Source organism: Triticum aestivum, chromosome 3B (genome assembly GCF_018294505.1).
Source record: "Triticum aestivum cultivar Chinese Spring chromosome 3B, IWGSC CS RefSeq v2.1, whole genome shotgun sequence".
Lineage (NCBI taxonomy): Eukaryota > Viridiplantae > Streptophyta > Magnoliopsida > Poales > Poaceae > Triticum > Triticum aestivum.
In genome coordinates this window covers 208,623,310-208,630,379 of record NC_057801.1, presented here as the reverse complement: position 1 = coordinate 208,630,379, position 7,070 = coordinate 208,623,310, and positions in this window count along the sequence as shown.

Genomic DNA, 7,070 nt, shown 5'->3' with positions numbered 1-7,070 from the left:
GGCCTGGCAAGCGACGTCCGGACAGGTTAACTGTCCGGCTGCCCTCCCAGAAGACCCAGCGGATGCCCGTCTAATAGGGCTGCTGGCCCCGGCACTTTACGTAGTGCCGGAGAAGAAGGCCAAGAAGAAGGCCACGGGAACCCGAAGGAGTTCCCGGCGTCAGGTGGTATCGGATTCATCATCCGATGACTCCGAGGTGGACTCCTCCCACGAGGACGAGGAGGAGATGAAAGAGGCCTCTCCCCCATCGGGGGGAGAGAGGAAGAGGAAGGCCTCCCCAGCGAGGGAGGCCGAAGGGTCCAAGAAGGGGAGGACCCTTCCCCCAGATTGTTCCGCCTACATCGGCGACGACGACGAGGAGTGGCCCTCAAGGGCCAAGCCTCTGGCAAGATTGTAAGTGTCCGGACCCCTGAATAACTCATAATTTTTCTTTTTGTCACATGGTGTCTTTCTAATGCCGCATACAACCCAGTAGTCCGCCCAGGTACGATCTTCCCGCTTCGACGAGCGGGTCCTTGGGCCCGTCGGATGTGGATAGTACTTCCCTTCCGACCGCCTCCACCCCCCGTGACATCGACGACGCCGAGGTGGGATCCCAGGAAGGGACCCACCAGGAGGAGGAGGCCCCGGAGGTGCCGCAGGGCAACCTCCTGGACTTTTTGCCAGACTCCGCGCCGGAACCTGTAGTGGTTCCGGAGTCCGGCGGGCGGCCCCTCCGTAAGAAGGGCAAGACTTTGACGCCAGCGGCCTCCGTCCAACTGGAGGCGCCGGATAATTTGATGGAGGCGCTCAATGGTGCTTCCATCTAAGAGGAACACCGCACTATCATGAGTGCGGTGATTCAGAAGGTTCAGCTCGCCAAAAGCGGGCTGACCGAAGCCTGCAGTAGCCTTCTAACAGGCTTTGAGGTAAGAGTTTTAATATATGTAAAATAGTACCGCATAGAAAGTAGCCCCTGATGCTCGGTTCGGCGTTCGGAACGAAAAATTGGACTGAGGATCTAAAAAGATATACGCAGGAGTCTTAAAATATGTCAATATGGGAATGCAGGCTGTGCTGCTAACCTCTACCGCACTGACTGCGGAGGTCAATGCTTTGAAGCAAAGCCTCGAGCGGTCCGAGAGCGATCTCGGCCGTGCCAAGAAGCAGCTTGAGGACAAGAAAGGTGAGTAACACCTTATTAAAGTTGTACCTTACAAAAAAGAATTTGGTTGCAAGGGGAATGACAAGGATAACATGGGTGCTCCAAGGTCTACGAACGAGGTGGCTACCCTGAAGGAGGTGGTGTCTGCGGCCGAACGCAATGCGGCTGCGGAATGCGTTGAGCGAGAGAAACAGGAGGCACGGGTGGCGGAGGTACAGCAAGAGCTCCAGGCTCTCATGGAAAAACACGAGAGTCTGGAGCGTGACTCGAAGACTCGAGAGTCCGAGCTTGCCTTGGCTCTTGAGAGTGCCAAAGCCGCTAAGGCCAAAGCCCACAAGGCCCTCCAGGAAATCGAGGCATTGAAGAAGATAGCGGCGGGTAAGGCATTCTTCATGCAAAGCAAGCATGTAAATGTGAATTACCTATTACTTACCCGAATTCGGAGCTCTCCTGGAGCGTTCGCAGATCTGCCCTGTAGTGTGTCCGATGCTGCCGCTTTCTACAGAGCCGAGGAGGGGAGCTCAACGGAGAAGGTGTTCTGGTCTCAGTATGCTGAGGCCGGACATCCGGTGCCCCTTAGCGACCAGCTGAAGCAGCTGGTCGAGCTCCACAAGGTGGCCGAACAGGCCATGAAGGGCCTCATAGTTCGGCTGTAGCCCAAGGAGGCCATGCTTGGGAGCTACTTCGGCCTGGTGCAGCGGCAGGAAGATGCTTGTCCATGGGTTGAGGTCATCAAGCACTCCGGCTGCATTGAAGGTGCCCGTCGGGCCCTTGCCCGTGCAAAGGTGCACTGGGGCAGGATGGACGCTGAGAAGCTTGTGACAGACGCGCCACCGGCGGGCAAAGAGTATCGCACGCCCGAGATGTATTATAAGGGTGTCCTGAAGGGTGCCCGCATGATTGCGGGTGAGTGCTCCAAAGATGTAATATTTGAGTAGACTCGCATTTTGTTATCCTGTGCACTGAAAACTTTGTTCATGTGCGCTAAGCAACGCTTGTTGATTTAAAATATTAGCTTCTGTGCGGCTGTTTATCAAATCTGAGAGATGGCAAGTCATCGGCTTCAGCCCCCATGCCACGAGTGCTGGGGTGTTCAGGATAACCTTGAGCGCTATTGTTCCCATTTTTGGGTCCATCTAGGGAGGCGCTCAACACAACGAACGAGGCAACCCGACTTATAATGCTTGAACACTCTCACTTAGCCATAGAATTCTATAATTATAAATTTCAGCAAAGCCCCTAGAGTTCGGAAGGCCAAATTCGGGGCACTATCCACGCCTGGGCCGGACAAAGCCGGCTCCTCGCTCTAAGCGGCATAACTCTTTAGGGACTCAAAAAAACCTCTCGAACAGCGACCGGCTCTCGCCTCATCATGACGGTTAGTTTTAGCTTTCTCCACTGAGGCGCTCGCCCAGCTCAACTGGGGCGCAATCGCAGTGGTTCTCCCAGCGCTACCTTAGCCGATATAACGGAACGTAAGGTACCAAAACATGGGAGCCGGGCAAACCCAACTATTGACCCAAGACATGATTCGGAGCCGATGCATATAATGCTATAAGTTCGGGGTGCCGCACTTGTGAAAGTGTTCGGACTTATCACACCATAATGTGGGGAACTTAAGCCCCCGGTGTGTTTAGCCGTACCAAAGTGTACGGATACAATATGTCATAAATGAACATATGTATAACAAAGGCATGCAATTATAGGCAAAAAAGCGATGCATTGTTTATTCAAGAAATACTGCCATGAATGCAGAACGATACAAATAGTGCGATAAGCAAGGGGTGGGACTATTAAACATGTCCCCCTCCAGGGCCAGGCTGCGGAATGGTGTATAAAATAGATTTAATGCTCGTAATGGAGACCACCTGGATACTCGTCGTAGCCTTTCTCCTTCCCTGTCTGTTGCCTCGTGAGTTCGGCAGGTCTACCGCCGGACAGGGCCTCTAGTAAATGGGGTCCTGTGGATGAGAAGAAAGAAAAAAGAGAAAAAAAGAAGGATAGAAAAAGGATGACACACTTGGGAGCCCCTGGTGTGGTTGAGCCGCACTCCGGGCCTGTCGTGGTCGTGCCCCTCCCCCTATGCCCATGGTATCTCCAGAGCGTAATGATGTACGCGAAGTACCGGTCTTGCAATTTTGCAAGGGCTGGGGTTGGGGCCGCAGCTACGCGTGCTCGGAACATGCCAGGTGGTCTTGTTGTAGGTTACTCCGGGCGCGTTTGGCGGTGTCCGGTCGCTTAACGGCTGGACTTGAAATTGCCTTAAGAGGCTGCTCTGTACTTCTGCCGTGAGAGCCTCTGTATGCTCCTCCATTCGGAGAGAGCGTTTAGTGTTTCCGTTGACCGTGATGACTCCTCGAGGGCCTGGCATCTTGAGCTTGAGGTATTCATAGTGCGGCACCGCGTTGAACTTTGCAAACGCGGTCCATCCGAGCAGAGCATGATAGCCGCTGCGGAACGGAACTATGTCGAAGATTAACTCCTCGCTTTGGAAGTTATCCGGGGATCCGAAGACCACTTCCAGTGTAACTGAGCCTGTACAATTGGCCTATACGCCTGGTATGACGCCTTTGAAGGTCGTCTTTGTGGGTTTGATCCTTGAGGGGTCTATTCCCATCTTGCGCGCTGTATCCTGATAAAGGAGGTTCAGGCTGCTGCCGCCGTCCATCAGGACTCTGGTGAGGTGAAATCCATCAACGATTGGGTCTAGAACCAATGCGGCGAATCCGCCATGGCGGATGCTGGTGAGGTGGTCCCTTCGATCAAAAGTGATCGGGCAGAAGGACCATGGGTTGAACTTTGGGGCGACTGGCTCCATCACGTATACGTCCCTGAGTGCACGCTTCCGCTCCCTCTTGGGTATGTGGGTTGCGTATATCATGTTCACCGTCCGCACATGTGGGGGGAATCCCTTCTGTCCTCTATTGTTCGGCGGTCGGGTCTCTTCCTCGTCATCACTATGCAGCCCCTTGTCATTGTTTTCGGCAATTAACTTGCCTACCTGCTTGAATACCCAACAGTCCCTATTGGTGTGATTAGCTGGCTTTTCGGGGGTGCCATGTATATGGCACGAGCGGTCGAGTATTCGGTCCAAATTGGATGGACCCGGAGTAGTTCTTTTGAATGGCTCTTTCCGCTGACCGGGTTTGGAGCCTCTGAATCTGGCATTGACTGCCGTATCCTCAGTATTGTCACCGTTAATGTGGCGTTTGTGCTTGTTGCGACGCGACCTTCCGTTGTGGTCCTTGGTAGACTGCCAGAATTTTTGCCGAGGTTGTTGCTGCGGGCTAGCCAGCTGTCCTCTCCCGCGCAAAAGCGGGTCATGAGTGATGTGAGGGCTGTCATGGATTTCGGCTTTTCCTGTCCCAGGTGCCGGGCAAGCCACTCGTCGCGGATGTTGTGTTTGAAGGCCGCGAGGGCCTCCGCATCCGGACAGAATTGTCTGGCCGATTCATCTGGCTGCTGAATTATATGGCTTAGGTCATCAACGTCTGGTGGTCGCACATACGTGCCCGGGAAGTTATCAAGGAATGTGGCTTCCAGGTCCTCCCAACACCCAATTGACTATGCTGGCAAGCTGTTTAGCCAATGCCGAGCTGGCCCTTTAAGCTTGAGTGGGAGGTATTTAATGGCGTGAAGATCATCACCGCGGGCCATGTGGATATGAAGGAGATAGTCTTCGATCCTAACTGCGGGGTCTGTTGTGCCATCATAGGATTTAATATTCACGGGTTTAAACCCTTCGGGGATTTGATGATCCATTACTTCATCTGTGAAGCATAGTGGGTGTGTGGTGCCTTTGTATTGGGCTATATCACGACGTAGCTCAAATGAGCTTTGTCTACTGTGTTCGGCCCGGCCGGACTTGCTGTATCCGGCGCGACGGTTGTTGTCGCGTATCGTGGGGCGCCCACGTGATCCGTAGATCGATCTTGATTGTCTTGCCTTATCCTCCAATATGTCTTGCAAGTCCGACGCATTCCCCCGTGGCTTTGTGCTTTTCGAGCGATGCCGGGGTACGGTTTTAGTGGAGGGCCTATAGGCCTCTCTGTCGCGGCCACGAGGTGGCCGGTCAGCCGTATTATGCGCTGGTGATGTGGGTTTGTATGCTTCCTCCTCTAATCGGGGGAGCAACTTGCGTTTGGGGTAGCTTTTGGAGGGGCGTTCGAGTTCGTGCTCTTCTGCCGCAAGGACTTCAGTCCATCTGTCAGCTAGCAGATCTTGATCAGCTCTAAGCTATTGCTGCTTTTTCTTGAGGCTGCTTGCCGTGGCCATAAGCCTGCGTTTAAAATGCTCTTCTTCGACGGGATCCTCAGGCACGACGAATTCGTCGTCGTCGAGGCTTGCCTCGTCTCCAGAGGGAGGCATGTAATTATCATCCTCTACCTCTTCGTCTGCCGCTCTCTCGTGAGGGCTGGCTTCTCCGTCCTCCTGTGCTGAATCTTGCTGGAGGGGGTTGTCTTCGGCACTGTCTGGGGTGTTATTATCTCCGGTGCCGGAATCTCCATTCTTGCTGTGGCGGGATTTAGAGCGGCGCCGCTGACGCCAGCGCTTAGGCTGTTTCTTGGAGGGGTCTTCCTCCGCTGTTCCCTCGCCATTCCCATCCTTTGGGATATCCACCATGTATATGTCATATGAAGAGGTGGCTTTCCAGTGCCCGGTAGGCGCTGGTTCTTGGTCGTCTCCGGCATCGTCGTCCATACCGTCGATGTCTTCGGAGTCGAAGTCTAGCATGTCGGTTAGATTGTCGACAGTGGCTATGAAGTGGGTGGTGGGTGGGTTTTGAATTTCTTCGTCGTCCGCATCCCAACCATCCTGACCGTAGTCCGGCCAGGGCTCTCCTGATAACGAGAGATACTTTAGCGAATTCAGGATGTCGCCAAAAGGCGAGTGCTGAAAGATGTCCACAGCGGAGAACTCCATGATCGGCGCCCAATCAGATTCAATTGGTAGGGCCGCGAGAGGTTCAGAGTCCAACAAGGAGTCCGGCACCTCGGACTCACGAGCTTCACCAAGGATAGGGTCGGTATTCGGCTCCATCGCCGTAGAGGTAGCAGCCACCGAGGCGGTGTCTAGCCACCCATCCTCGATCAGCGTAGTCGGCTCCGAATTAAGGGTCGGAGCGGACTCGTGTGCGGCCTCCAGGGCACTGTCCGGCAGCAGAGCTAAATCATGCCCATCGTGACAGTGCGGCGCGCTCGGCTGTGAATCGAATCCATCGAAGATCAAGTCTCCGCGGATGTCGGCCGTGAAGTTCAAACTTCCAAATCTGACCTAATGGCCAGGGGCGTAGCTTTCAATCTGCTCCAGATGGCCAAACGAGTTGGCCCACAGTGCAAAGCCGCCGAACAAGAAGATCTGTCCGGGGAGAAAAGTCTCGCCCTGGACTGCGTTGTTGTTGATGATCGAAGGAGTCATCGGGCCTATACGCGACGACACAGAGGAACTCTCAATGAAAGCACCAATGTCGGTGTCAAAACCGGCGGATCTCGGGTAGGGGGTCCCGAACTATGCGTCTAGGCGGATGGTAACAGGAGACAAGGGACACGATGTTTTTACCCAGGTTCGGGCCCTCTCGATGGAGGTAAAACCCTACTCCTGCTTGATTGATATTGATGATATGGGTAGTACAAGAGTGGATCTACCATGAGATCAAGGAGGCTAAACCCTAGAAGCTAGGCTATGGTATGATTGTTGTTCGTCCTATGGACTAAAACCCTCCGGTTTATATAGACACCGGAGAGGGCTAGGGTTACACAGAGTCGGTTACAATGGTAGGAGATCTACATATCCGTATTGCCAAGCTTGCCTTCCACGCCAAGGAAAGTCCCATCCGGACACGGGAGGGAGTCTTCAATCTTGCATCTTCATAGTCTTGGAGTCCGGCCGCTGATGATAGTTCGGCTATCCGGACACCCCCTAGTCC